The sequence below is a fragment of the Cynocephalus volans genome, chromosome 8 (genome assembly GCF_027409185.1).
Source record: "Cynocephalus volans isolate mCynVol1 chromosome 8, mCynVol1.pri, whole genome shotgun sequence".
Taxonomy (NCBI): Eukaryota; Metazoa; Chordata; class Mammalia; order Dermoptera; family Cynocephalidae; genus Cynocephalus; species Cynocephalus volans.
The window spans coordinates 53,518,327-53,533,831 of NC_084467.1; the positions used below are offsets into that span (position 1 = coordinate 53,518,327).

At 33.1% G+C, this 15,505-nt stretch overlaps 1 protein-coding gene across 4 annotated transcripts in view; it reads left to right on the top strand.

Moving 5' to 3' along the window:
- ATG4C (autophagy related 4C cysteine peptidase) overlaps positions 1 to 15,505 on the top strand; it is a 70,443-nt gene that overhangs the window by 209 nt on the left and 54,729 nt on the right. The gene's annotated exons all lie outside the window — the stretch shown is intronic.

Genomic DNA, 15,505 nt, shown 5'->3' on the forward strand with positions numbered 1-15,505 from the left:
GCGGGGGGGGGGGGGGAGGTCCTGTCCTCCGTGGAAACCCTGTAACCAAACGTCTAGGGTTTTGGCACCTCCTTCGTCTCTCCTTTCTAGTGTCATTTGTCTTCTGACTCCTCCTCTCGCCGTCTTGGGCTCCAGAGATAACAAACGTAAGCCTTGCTGTGGGCAGCTGTTCTTCCTTTCCTTGTGTTTTTCTTAGGTATTCCAGGCATTACCTTTTTGTCCCCTGAGCTGTAGCATCCGTCTGACGCCTTACCCATGCTATGCTCTGTCGGCCTTGTTTCTCTCCGTTTAAAAAAAGAAAAAGAAGAAGAGAAAAATAAAAACAGCAACAAAAACCGGATCCCCAAGATCTCAATTTTTTCATTCCTGGTCCCCTTCCTCCCCACTTTGGTCTTCATTACTGCTTCCAGCCATAACACACTAGCTTGGATATATTAATGCCTTTCCATCTGAATATTAACGTTCACTTGGTTCTCGCTCACCCTCTGTCTTTCCAACTCCACCCACATCTAAGGGCTTTTGAGGTTGGAGGTTAAGAATACATTCGTACATGTGATTATGAAAACGAGAGACTTCAACGGTCAACTCAGCATGACTCTGCTTATTGAATTTATATTTTTAATGGTTTTTTTGGCTTACATTTTCATTTTGTATTGATTATTTTCCCACGTGGGGTTCATTGCTACCCTGTGGTTAGAGGAAAATACCTCCTGCTGCAGTTCTTTTTATCTGAATTATTTAAGTAGGAATTTTCCTCTGTTTTCCTATTGAGACCATATGTCCCTAGTGGAATTTTTCCAATAATTTTGTTTCAGTTGATAGCAGATAGACACAAGGGAGTGATCTTTCCTTTTTGCTTGTTTGTGATTTGTAATTAGATAATGTGTCATTGAAAGTACTAAGAGGGATTAGAAAGGCTTTGAAAGGTACAGTACATGTATTTTCTGAGTTTCAAATTGATAAAGTTTCTTTCCTGAACAGGGAAGAATTTCTAATTACACCAATAATCTGATGCTAAATTGTATTAATTAGCTGTTCATTTGCTATAAAATTTTGAGGACTGTTTAAAGTTAAAAGTGGACCATTATATAATTTAGTAAAAAGAGTTTAAAAGCCATTTAGTTGATGTTCTTTTTCTGTAAAGTGGGATGCAAATACAATGAAAAGTGTATTTGTGGTAATTGGTTATGAAGTATTTCTAGATATTTTGACAACTCTGGTAAATAGCATTGTATACTATTCACTAATGTTTCGCAGGCAGAAATTTTGTACTTCCTGGTTTTCTGGAAACCATGTAAATCAAATGAGTTTACAGCTTCTCTTCTATTCTGATTATTGCAACAAGTTGTGATAACTAAGATTATCATTCTTCAAGTAATCAGGTATACTCTATAAATGTCGGTAAAATATAAATATTAATACTTGTACCATGTCAAATTGGGATTATTCCTACCTAATCTGAAATGGTTTCAGCCATGCTTAAGATTTGGGGCTAAATGTGTATAGTATTTCAGAATTAATACACTCATGGAATTCTACATTGGAAAAATGAGAAAAAGCTAACATTACTCAAAGTTTTTATATTTTCCCTGAGATTTTTATTCATTTAGTAGGCACTTATTGAATACTTCTTTCTATTTGACTATTATAACAAAATCATCAAAACATTTATTGATAAGAATAACCTCCTGTCATCAGCTCTGTACTATGTGCTTTTAAAGCATTAACTCAGTTAATTATAATTCAGTGAGCTAATGAATATTATTTACATTTAGCAGATGAATAAACTGAAGCTGAAAGAGTTTAAATCATTTAGTCCAGTTCTTTTTGACTCTTCCCAATTTTACCACAGCTGCAAAGATTTGTTCTCTATCCTGGGATATAAGGAGCATTAGTTCAACAAATACTTGGTGAGCGGCTGTTATGTACCAGATACTCTTCTAGGTGCTGGGGATACAGCAGTGAACAGAAGAGAATGAAAGTCCCTGCTCTTAGAGAGTTTATACCCTAGCAGAACATATGAGATGTAAACCTTGCCTTCCAGGAGCAGAAAATATAGCCAATTAGATTTTATGTATTTTAGAATGTTAGAATTGCAAAGAGAGATTAACTAGGGAAGGTTTCTTGAAGAAGATGAGATTTAACCTGGAATTTATATAATGGTTGCGAATTTGGTAGGTAGAAATTGGGAGGAAAGTAATTCCAGACTGAAGAATAAAATGAATAAAATTCCTAAGGCTGAATTGTAGGGGATAGAGATTAGAGGGAGGGACAGGTAACTATACTACTTTGTATCTTCAGTTTTCTTGCACATGGTAGGTGCACAGTGTTACTTGAATTTGTAAATGATGTTTAGATGAATGAAGCTACGGCAAGAACCCAGATGTGAGATGAGGAATTAGATAAATCTGAAGTGGGAATGGAAGAAACAATTGGATTTGATAGCTGTTGGTGAAAGAACCAGTAGGATCTGTTAATTATTGAATGTTGGAGGTGGCCAAAGGAGAAGGGAGGTTAGATTACTAGATTTGAACTGAGTGAGCAAAGTGAATTGTAAATTTATCTGTTTCATCAAATCATAAGATTAAAAAAAAAAATTTCAAGATGCACCATTATTTTATGATCACTAAGAGAAAAAGATATTGTCAATTAAACAGACCAAAATTAACAGAAAGATGCTTTTCAGAGTTCAAATGTAAAAATCTGATCTAGAATTGATGACATAAGGTACTCTTTATGATGGTTGATGAGACTTATAACCACTTTAAAAAATTTTTTTGGACTGTTTATTAATTTGCAATCTTTGACATGCATTCAGTCATTTAGCATTTGTTTATTAACTAGGCCCTCTTCTAGTCCTCAATGATATAGTAGTGATTAAATAAAAGTCTCTACCCTCATAGAATTTACTGTGTAGCAGAGGAAGCAGACATAAATCAAATACTCTGTCAAAGGAATTTAAAGTTACAGCAATGGTATAGAAAAAGAAGTTGATGTTATACAGAGAAGAACTGATTACAGAGGGAATATGAGTGGGGATGGGGAGAGGCTAGTTAGGAGATTGATGGAATAGTCCAGATGAGAGATTGTATTATCTTGGACAAGATGGTCGTGATGATAGTTAGAGAGAAATGAATGGATTCCAGAGATGTTTACGAGGTGGAATTGGGTGATGGATTAGCTGTGGAGGTGAGGGAGAGGAGGATGTCATTGGCTGTCTTTAGGTTTTTGGCTTGTATAACTGGCCGGGTTGTGGTATAGTTCACTGAGGTGTAGAGAACATTGAAAGAGTACTAGGTTTGGGGGAACATGCTTTGTTTATTAATATTTTTTATTGTGGCAGCAGTGTTCATGGTTAATTTCTTGTTTTTTTTCCCTTTTCTGTCATTGTTTTAGCTTAGTATATTTGAGTAATGTGATTACTTAATTATTTGTTAGGATTATTTCCTTTATTTTTAGCCAAGTCCTTTGTGAACTTTGTAAATATTTGCTTTTTTATGTGTGGTTTTGTGTTTGTTTGTTTGTTTTTCTAACTGAGCTAACTAACCAGCCTGTGTATATATACTTGCTTTTAGCTCTTTTGGATGGGGTGCAGAAGTAGTTAGGCTTTATAAAATCTGATCAGCTGCTCCAAAGTTAACTTAATTTCCACCCTATTTTTTTCTCCAACTTTCTTCTTTTGAAAGTTTTAAACCTATAAAAAAGTTGGAAGAATAGTAGAATAAATACTGTATATCCTTCACCTAGATTCACTAGTTGTTAACATTATGCCTCATTAGTGCTCACATACACACACAATTCTTTTCTTGCTGACTATTTGAAAGTAAGGTGGAGACATCACGACACTTCATCCCTAAATACTTCATCATGCATCTCCTAAGAACTAGGGCATGCTCCTACATAACTATAATGCCATTAGCATACCCAAGTAATTTAACATTGATATAATATCTAATATACAGTCCTTATTCAAAAATTAGATTTTTCCAAATATCCAAGTTAATGTCATTATTGCATTTTTAAAAGAATACTGAATTTCATCAGAGATAGTGAATTGTATTTAGTTGTTATGTTTCTGTTTTCTTTTATGTGGATGTCTTCACCTTTTCTTTTTCTTCTTCCTTTTTTTGGGCCTTAAAAACATCATTTTTGAAGAGTCCAGGCTAATTGTTTTGTAGAATGCCTCCCTAAATTGATTTGTCTGATGGTTTCCTCACAATTAGTTTCACACTAAACAGTTTTTTAAAACTATTACATAGGTAATGTTATGAACTTTCTATTTCCTAGCTTCAGGAGTAATATAATTATAGTTTGTTCCATTATTGGTGATGTTAAGATTTATCACTTAGTTTAACCAGATTTCTGCATTCTAAAAGTATCTTGTCCCCTTTTGTAGTTAATAATTAATTAATCTGTGGGGGTGATACTTTGAGATCGTGTGGATATTCTGCTTTCCAGAAATTTTTTGTTTTTTGATCTAGTAGTTTCAATAGCCATTGATAATCCTTGCCTGAATCAGTCATTACATTGTGGTTGCCAAATAGTGATTTCCCAATTCTGCCAATCCTTCTATATGTATTTGCTGACTAACTTCTATAAAGAAGAGCTATTCCTACTTTCTCCTTTTATTTTAATATATTTTTTATGATCACTATGTGCCTAAGGATTCCTACTTCAAAATTTATGCAATGTGTTATAATGTTACCTTCATTTTTTTTTTGATGATTAAATTATCTCCAATTTGATTGGTAGCATGCTCTTCAAACTGGTTCCTATGGCCTTTGGATATGTCCACATTGGTATCTGAGCACTTTTCTTACTCTTTTGCTCAATAAGATGTTGCAGGCTCACCTTGTACATTCCCTGCTCCAGCCATTTTACCATGGAGTCCTGGTTCATTTTAGTGGGAAATAGTATTTAGAAACGAAAGTCTGATTCTCGTTGTTACTGGGGTATTATTGCTTCTAGACCCTTTAAATGGACACACACTTTTAAAGAAATTCTGAGTTCATAGGACACTTTCAATTCAAATTCAACACTACAGAGTCCTTTTCCTTTTAACCCAATTCATATTTGTATCTCTGATTTCCTAGAGGGAGAATTCTGATTCTCAAGCATATCAATGTATTTACTCATCTCATCTATCCTACAATACACATGAAAATAGCTTCAGAATTACTGGACCAATACTACCTCCAATAACAAATCTACCAAGTAAAGATTTCTTTGCCATTTTATGTCCTTAGAAAATATCCCACTAAAGGTATATAGTCAAAGTAAGTGTTCAAAGTTATTTGAATTATTTTTTCTATATGATTATGTTATCAATTTAAAATATAGTTAGGTTCCTACTAAGCTACTTTTTAATAGACTCTAAAATCAGTCTAAAGTAGACATAATAATTTAAAATTTTATCATAATACATAGTTATAGGGAACTCTAGAACAGTTATACCAGCTGGAGAACATTCAGTTTTAAACTTTGTAAGGCTTTAAACTCTATTTTCCAATTGATACAATATTATTTAGAATTAGGAATGAAAAGTGACATCAAACAATTTCATTTGTAAACCAAAACAATTGGGTTTGTGAACATTTTAAACAATGCTCTTCTTTTAACTGATGACACAATTCAAACATTAATCTTTAAGAAAAGACATAGTTGTTGAGGGTACTTTAACTCATTAAGTAATATGTGTAGTGCTTTCCTGTATTTATACCAAAAATAGAAAGATTTATGTTATTTGTATGTTCTTGTTCTTTGCATTTGCAAAATGCCAGTTGTGACTATGTTTTACTCTGTGATATTATTCATTTGTTAATATTCTCATTAGAAAGGGGAAAAATATTTCTCTTAATAGTTATAACGCTTTTTATTTCTATTATGAGAAACAGACACATTCAGCCTTGCCTTATGGTTAGTTATAAATATTTTGCTTTGTAAGGTTATACATTATAATTATAGAATGTAATGTTAATGAGGTCAAGATCTGGGTTGCATGGCTCATTGTATCTTTCTTAGTGCCTTGCAGGAGTAACCACTCAAATACTTGATGGATAAATGTGATATTTTGTGTTTAAATGGCATGTAGTTATTTGCCTCAGTAATATGGATACACCTTTTTCTTGGCAAGAGTAGCTTATGCAATGGGACTTGGAAAAGATCTTATCCATATTTACTTGTTACAAACCTCAAAATTGCTATGTCTCAAACTGAATTTCCCATCTTCACTTTAGCATTCTCTACTTGGGTTCCCTGTTTCTGTTAATGGAACTACTATCCTCCGAGACATCAGACCTGGAATCTTAGAGTTACTTTTTTAGTCTCCTCTCTTGCTATGTGGACATATACACATTCATATATTTGGATGATGTTGCTAGTTCTACTATCTAAACTTTTTGCTTGTATCTCTTCATTTCTAATCTCCTTACTAGTACCCTGATTGAGGTTCTAATTACCACTTATGTACAGTTTTCTGACTAGTTGAAGGAATTTGGGATATTTAATGTGGAAAAGAGTATTGGGGTAGGGAGGGGATTTAGAGGATATGTCTATAAATATCGAATAGTCTGTCAAATGGAAGAAAGATTGATTAGTTTCTGAGGGCACAACCAGGACCAGTTAGTGAAAATAATAGGGAGACAGAATTTTGGTTCCATATAATATCTTTCTAGCAGATGTAGGTGTTTAAAATTAGCAGGTGCCATATAGTTACTATGTATACTCTAGAACAGTTATGTTGGTAGAGAATAAACAGTTTAAAACATTATCAGGCTTTTAAACTAATAGTTGAGTTTTCAGCTTAGTACAATGCTCATTAAGTACTGAGTTTCCTGTTCTAGAATTGTTCAGTCAAAGGCTGATTGTCAGCAGTTGGCAAGGATGTTGTAAAGGAGATTGTATTACTATATGGGTGGTTAAATCCAATTAGCAATTAGGAATTAGTGAGTCTGAACCGGAGAGCAGATCAGTTTCCTCTGGATGAAAGTGATTTTTTTTCTCTTTTTAAATATACACATTTTCTTTCACTACTCCTCTCCACCCAAGTTGGTTAGGAGAGATTACCGATAGATTGAAGTATATTGTGTTGAACAGTGGTCAAGAACTATGGTTAATATTAATACTTACTAGATGCTTTGTAAGTTCCCTTTCAATCCTGAGATTCTGACATCCTTCAATTCTTGCAGGGATTAATTTTGTTGATTAAATGGTTTTATCCAGTGTTACCTCTTTTATGTAGACTACATATTTAACAGCTGGGAAAATTGTGTTTTAAAGTATGGAAGCTCCAAATATTCGTAGTTACCTTGGGCTCATCAGAGGTTACTAAAAACCTGATATAATTAACATTTATTTATCAAACTGTGATAAGTACTGTGTTCTTCTTAGAGATAAGATCAAGGCTTAAGATAAGGTTGTCTAATCCTTATTGTGGTCTTCAAGTAAATGATTGTCATTTAAGCTTCTTATATCTCATGTAGGTTGGTTATGATGATGACTTTGCACAGTTTGTGAACATGTAATATGCAGTGCTGCACAAGCAAAGGTTTTTGCCACAAGTCATATGTGAGTAACTTGATAGAAGTCATGTGAGAGGGTAAATGTGTCTTTTTAATACTTAGTTTCTTCCATATATATTTTATCTTTTAGATTTAAGAGAAGTATGCATGAGTGTTACATTATATTTAAACCATCATTATAAAGTAGCTGTGCATTGATTTAGTATTTTTAACTGGAGGATGTGATCATGAGTCCTAAGAATGTATAAATGATGTATCTTTGTGGCAAAACTATCTTACTGGTCTCTTTGCTATCAGCCCTTTTTTACTTATTTTATTTTATTTTTTTGGTTTAACAATTTTTTTATTCCATAAAGGGTTAGACAATGTATGTCATTGGTATAAACCTGTGATATTCCTGTTTAATTTGGAAATTTCTCTCCCACAACACTCCTTCACCTCTAACTCCCATGTTTTTATCCTAAGGGCCGCAGAATTCTTGACTGTATGGTTTGGCCATGTGATTTTGGAAAGGTGTTAAATGCTGTATCTAAAATTTTTTGTCTCTCCTAAATTAGATTTATTTCCTGACTTCCCTAATTTTGTTAACTGTTTCGTAATTTTCCTAGTCACCAGGTGGCTGAAGATGAAGATTTCATTACCATCTTCCTCATCACCTTGTTCCCCAGTAGATTCCAAGCTCTGTGGTTTCTATCTCTGAATGACTTGAGCATTTACCATTTTCTTTCAGTTCTGTTGTTACTAGTCTACTTCTGCATATGATTTATAATTTATTTAGCAAATATTTTCTACATGTCAAAACCATTCTAAACACAGCACATAAAACTGTGAACAAGTGAGATATAAGTCTCTTTCTTCTTGGAGCTTACATTCTACTAGAGGAAGCAGAAAATAAAGAAGATAAAATTTTAGTTCTGCCACCCAACATCTCGTATCCCTCTTCACTGTTTTATTATTCCTGTTAGCACTTGTTATTGCTCTTTTAAAAGCCAGTTTCTGAATGTGCCGATCCTGCCTTTATCATGTTGCTCTTTTTTTTTTTCCGAATCTTTTTTTCTTTATCCCTTATTGCCATCTACTTTGAATAACTGTTAGCTCTGAAAGGGGACAATTAATATAAATATTACCTTTGCTTTCCCGTTCTTCATATTTGCCACTGGGTGTTTTTTGTTGTTGTTTGTTTGTTTTTTTAAAGTATGCTAGCTTCTTAGGCATCTTTTCAAGATTTATAAACTGAATGTTTTAGAGTATGAGTTCAGTACATGAAGTACATGAAGATGGAAGATTGGCAGATATAGGTAAAGAGAAGGAATAGAAATGCATACAATTGATGTTTTTGTAAACAGAGAGCTGAGATGGAGAGAAGAAATGAGAGCAAAGATGATAGATAGCCTAATATATTGAGAGACCTTCAAGATCAGATAAGGGATTGATATTTGTTACTAAAAATGCAAGCAGCTAGGAAAGATTATAGTAGATGAAAAACTTAGACCAGAATTCACAGTTCATTTTACTTGATGGTATAGCTAAAAGCACATCAAAAATCTGAATCAATATCTATATTTCATCTTGCTGCAGAATACCATTTAAAGACGATGCCCAAGCACATGCAAATCCCGGAAGCCTTTACTGTTCTTATCCAGTATACTGTGTGACAGAGATGTGTTCTGTAGAATCAGTCCCTAAAGTTGTCAGGAGCTTTTACTTGGCTTTAAATCCTTAGTGGATAAAACAGTCTGTTGCCAGATGGGAGAGGCTGATTACCTACCTGCACTTCAAGGACATTGATTTGAGTACCCTTTACATTTATCAGTTTATAATTTATCGATCATCGTGATGCATGGTAGAAGAGTGACTCTAAAAATGACATCTAGGTCTCAATCGATAATTTTCATATCAAGTATTGTAGTTCTGCTCTCCAAAAGAATTCTGCTTAGTCTTCACTTTTCTTTTCATATCATTAACAGTAAAATTTAGGAATAAACCTCATCTGGTAGCTTTATCTTTATTTACTGAGATGGGATAAAATAGAGTTTTCTCCTCTTTTGTGCTATTCTAATTAAAAATGAATTTGTCAGAATGTAAACAATGAATAGAAATATGGAGATGGTGTAGGATAAGATTCACTAATGCATACATTAGTGAATGTCTTCTTGAAAAAAGATTCTGTAATTTCTCTTTTAAGTTTTAAGAAATAAATCATAAATGCCCTCTAAAAGGTAATTTGGAAATTATGAAGAATGTTATTTTGATGCTTTTTCAGACTGAGGCTCTGATGATACCACATATGATAAACAAGAATTTTGGCATATCAATTTGATCACTGGGGCCATCAAACCCGGCATTTCAAGTACGAGAGGGATTGAAATATACGGGATGATGGCTAAATCATCACTTCATTTTATGCTTTGTACACAAATGAATTTTAATTTGTTTTTTATTTTTTTAAGAATGAGGGAAGCTTTTGGAAAGGAAGTTTGTGGTTGAGGATAGTTTGGAATTTTACAATGAGACTATTACTCTTAAAGTTCATGTGGTATCCTCCTTTGTGTTTTTTTGCTCATTTGCAGTTAAACTAAAAGTACTGTTTGTCATACTGTCCTTGGCTTATCTCACACAAATACTAAGAAAATATTTTAATAGACTAAATGGGCTGAAGTATTAATTTATTCTTTTTCCTCTTCCCAAATTTCACTACACTATTTTAAGAAGAAACAAAAATTGTAACAAGGCATGTCCTCCAAGTCATTTTATTTAGCCAAAGCTGCCCTGGGGAATTGAATTCAGGAAGTTCAGTTTTCACATGAATAAATCGCTGAATCTTCTGTCTTTAAGAACTGCAAGAATAGAGTTCTTTATCTTAAAAAGGAAAAAAATTAAAATGTCTCAGCATTTTAATTTTATCTATCAGCTGTTTAGAAATTTTGTTATATGATGTCTTCTCTGTAGATTTCTTAGTCCAGCAGTTTCGTTGTATGGTTAGAATTTAACATAACTTGGATATATTTATCATTTTGTGTACGGTAATCTCCTATTATCCACAGTTTTGCTTTCTGTGGTTTCAGTTACCTGTGGTCCAAAAATATTAACATACAATAAGATATATGGAGAGACCACATGCACATAACTTGTTACAGTATATTGTTATAATTGTTCTATTTTATTATTAGTTATTGTTGTTAATCTCTTATTGTGCCTAATTTATGAAGTAAACTTTATCATAGGTATGTATGTATACGAAAAAACATAGAGGTCTTGGAAATATCCCCTGCAGATAAGGGCTATTACTGTATGAGTATTACATTTTTTATTTGAGCAATTTATTTTTGAATAATTTTGTCATTATTTTAAAAGAGGATCAGTGTGAACAATTTAAATAATAAAGAAAAGTGCAAAGAAGAAAGTAAAAATAGAGGTTTCATTTCTTAGAGATTTCTACTTTTAATATTATGGGCTTCTAGACATTGTTTTATGCATATATGTACAGGTGTGGGCAATATGTATATACATATATAATATTTACTACGTACATGCATAAATCATATTCACGATGTTCCCCGTTTTTCCCCTTACTCTATGGCTGATATCTTCTTATGGTGATAAATATAGATCTGTATGATCACAATATGTATAAGCCATAATTTAGTCAACAACAGATAACTGTGTTTCTGTTATGTGCCGATTGTGCTAGGTAGGAGGATATAGCACTGAATAATACATATTCTCTGCCCTCAAGGAGATTGTTATTTGGGAAATAATTATTTAAAATGTTTTCTTCCTCAGGCTTGCCAATTTTATCTCTTGTGATGAAGAAAATAGATGAAATTCCTTTAATGTGCATTTCTTTGATCAAGTAAGGTTGAAAATATTTTCATATGTTTGTTGGCCTTTTTTTCCCTCTAATTGCTGGCACTTTTTTCCATTTGGGTATTTTTTTCCTTATTGATTTATAAGACCTTTTTGTTTAGGAACATTAATCCACTATATATGTAATAGGTATTGAATTTTTTCTTAATTGATGGATTGTAACTCAGCCTTGTTCATGGTGTTTTCTTCCTCTACAAAGTTTTCATTTTTATATAGTTACATTTTTCTTTCTGATTTCTGGTTTTGCATACCATGCTTAGAGAGGCCTTTTCTACCCCAGAATTGTTTTAAAAATTTTAATGTATGTTTCTTTGAAATATGCACGTTTGACTTGTGTTTGCATTTGCATTTAAATCTTTGGTTGATCTAGAATTCATAGTGTATGAAGTAGTTGTCCTCTAGTTTTATTTTTTAAACTCACTAGCTTTTTATTACATTTATTACACTATTTATTAAATTAGCCGTTATTTTCTCACTGATGTGAACTATCTCTCATATCAGGTACTAAATTCTCAAATATGCTGGAGTTTATTTCTGTACTCTCTGTTATGTTTAATTCAGTGTCATCCTGTGCTAATTAGAAAAATAATTTTAAACAGTAGTAAACTTTAATTACTGTAGTTTTATAATGTGTTTTAATATGCAGTAAGTCAAATCTCCTCATTAGGAATTTTTGGTTATTTCTTTATAAAGTGTCTCAATCTATATTACTTTCCAATATGGTTCAAAAGATCATCTTTCAAAATCATCTCTGATTGCTCTGGAGTTAAGACTTTTAAAAAATGGCCATTTAAATTTTTGTTAGAGAAACAAAGTTGGTTTCAATCTTTATGGAAGAATGGAATTCAATTTTAGTCATACAAAAAGTAACTATACTGACTTGTTAAACTAGCAACAGCTCGTCTTTAGTTTGACCTTATGATAATGATTTTATTATTCTCATCTATTTTATACAACAGTGACAATAAAAGTATTCTTATAGAATAGTTAAGGATATCTTTCAAAAACATTTCAAATGTTTCGAGTTTGAAGGTAACGTTATGCTGAAGAAGTAGTCTAAGAAGCAGGAGTTTTGACTAACCTAACAGTAAAAGAACAACGCAGCGATTTATTCCTGTCTAAGTTTCTTGAGGCCATGATATTTGTCTCATTAATTTCTGTGTCTATCACAGCATCTTGCCTTGCTTATTTATTTAGGAGTCATTATCTACAGTACAGACTTTCCCCCTACAAAATGTCTAATTGCTCACTGTCTTCATTTTTCCCCCATCCATTTTAAGGCATCTTCACTTCCACATTCTTGCTAAGGACTATCCAGAATGTTCCTAGTGGCTGGTGTTGGGAACTGTCTGAATCAAAGTCCTTCTTGTGGTGTATTTTCTTTCAGACTTAGGAAGAAAATACATGCATTTAAATTCTCTTATTTAAAATTTTTGAATTTAGAAGATTCAAGGTTGGTGGCTTTTTTAAAAAAAACTTTTTAGATTCTAAGAATAATATATGTTCTTTGTATAAGATTTGGAAGATTGAGCAGTCATAAAAATAACCACACACAGAGAAACTATTGTTAATGTTTTAGTGTTCTTTCTAACCCCTCTTGCCCTTACCCCTGCCCCTGCCCATGTTGTATAATACATAAAGTTTTGGATTCTTTGTAGTGTTTCCCCATTTTCACAGATTCTTTGGAGACATTTTTAATGGATGTATAATCCATCATGAGGATGCACTATATATAATTAACACATTTTATAAACTCTTTTCCTTTTTGCTTTTCCAGATTTTGCTGAATTATGTATGCAGTTTTTTTGAGGAAAATTTTTCTTTTATTCCAGTTGTCAGTTAAAAAAAATTCTAATTCTGGTGAGAGTACTGCTAGTAATATACCTATATTTCATTAATTTATCAGTCCACTGATTCATTTAATAAATATTTTTGAGAACTAATTGTGTGTCAGGCAGAATTTAAGGACACTCAATTTACAGTCTGGTGTAGGAAAGAGGTAAGAAACAAGTAATTACAATACAGTAAAATCAGTGTTATAATAGGACCCCATTAGAGCTATGATGAGGGCACCTGTCTTGGTTTGAGGTTTAGGGAGGGTAGTCAGGGAAATCTTACCTATCTTACCAGAGGAGGTGAACTTAAGCTGGGTCTTGGGACTAATGATAGTAAGGTAGTCAAACAGTGAAGGTGAGCAGGAAGGCATTCGAGGTCTAGGGAATAGCACATGCAAAGGCACGGAGGTTTCAGATAGCATATCAAGTTCAGGATGCTTTAATATTAATAATAAAAATGGCTTCAACATATAGTGCTTGTGAGGGAGCAGCAAGAGAGGAAGCTGAGTAAGTGGGCAGAGGTTATTTCATGAAGGGCCTTAAATATCATCCTTACCAGGCACTGTGCCTTTTTGGAAGGCACAAACATAAACAAGGGCAAAGTCCTTGAGGAATGTGTTTATAGCTTTAATTCTCATATATGCATTAGCAGTTCTCAAATTAGTATCCTTACCCCAGACCTCTCCTTTGAGCCCCAGATTTGTATGTCTAACTGCCTCATTGACATTTCTAGAATATATTATATAGAATGTAAGATCCATGAGAGCAAGTATTTCATTGTGTTTGTTCCCTGCTGTATCTGCAGTGCCTAGAAGAGTGCCTGGCAATAATTTGTCAAATAATTAAATAAGTGAGTGATTCCGTACTTGTATCTCTCAGAGACATCTCAGATGCCACATATCTGAAATCAACTTCATGATCTTCCTCTAACCTGCCCCTCTCCTAATGCTCCCCATTTCAATGATTGTCACCATCTGTTTAGTTCTGTAAGACAGAAGTCTGGGTATATCTTTTTGACATATCCCTGTTCCTCCTCACCTTCCGTATCCATTGTATCACCAATACTTACTGAATTTTTGACATGTTTCTCATATGTCTATTTCTTTCCATTTCTACTGCTCTTAGTTTTATACAATAATAGTAAACTCTCACTATCTGCTCTTGTCCCTTTTCAATCTATTCTCCATGTTACTATTGGACTAATATAAACAAAAACAACCCAGACCTACAGAATCTGATTTTTGTTATTCCTGTTTGAAACCATTTGCTCTTAGGATAAAGAACACAATTCTTAACTTGGTCCACAAGGCCCTGTGTGCTCTGGCCTCTAACTCTATAGCCTGATCTTGTACCACTTTTTTGGACTTTATATGCTCCTGTCACATTCACTTTTTTAGTTCTTTTGATAGACCATGCTTTCTCCTGCCTCAGAACTATAATGTATAATAGTAGTTTTTAATAAATATTATTAAATGGAATGTCTATTGTTAGGGAAATGAACGTATCAGTATTTTTGAGTAGATATTTATAAACTTAAAAGGATAGTGTTCTTTGTAGCATTCTTTTCTTGAAAAGTAAACTGAATTATTGCAAATAAGCTCAAGCATTTTCATTTATAATTTGTTCTTTCAGATTATATCACACATCTCAATTTTCCCTCAAGTCAGTTATAAAACAGACTTAGGAGATATATTTCTTCTTATTGTAAAATAAGAAAACATTTTCTGTTGTAAATTTAAGACATTCTGTTTTTAAAAAAATGTTGTGGTGTTGAGATAGGAAGAAAATGCCTTAATTTAAAAACAAAAGAGAACAATTAGACTTTGTATGAAAGTAGTGACTTCATCAATGTGAGTAGAATCCTTCATTCTGAAGATAGTCAACGTTTTTTATGAGATTTCAAATCACCTTCTCTAATTACAAATTTTGGATGTTCTCACAAGCACCAAAGCTGAACTGTTACTAAATTGATTTATTGTGTTAAATTGTGAGCAATTGAGGGAGATTATTGCTTGGTTTTATGTGATAATTTTGTTATATATTTGGTATTAAATGTTTTGTAATTAAAATATTTATAGAATATCTTTTTTTTTTTTTTTTTTTTTTGTCGTTTTTTCGTGACCGGCACTCAGCCAGTGAGTGCACTGGTCAGTCCTATATAGGATCCGAACCCACGGCGGGAGCGTTGCCGCGCTCCCAGCGCAGCACTCTACCAAGTGCGCCACGGGCTCGGCCCTATAGAATATCTTATTCTATAAGATTTCTGTCTGTAAAATGAGAATT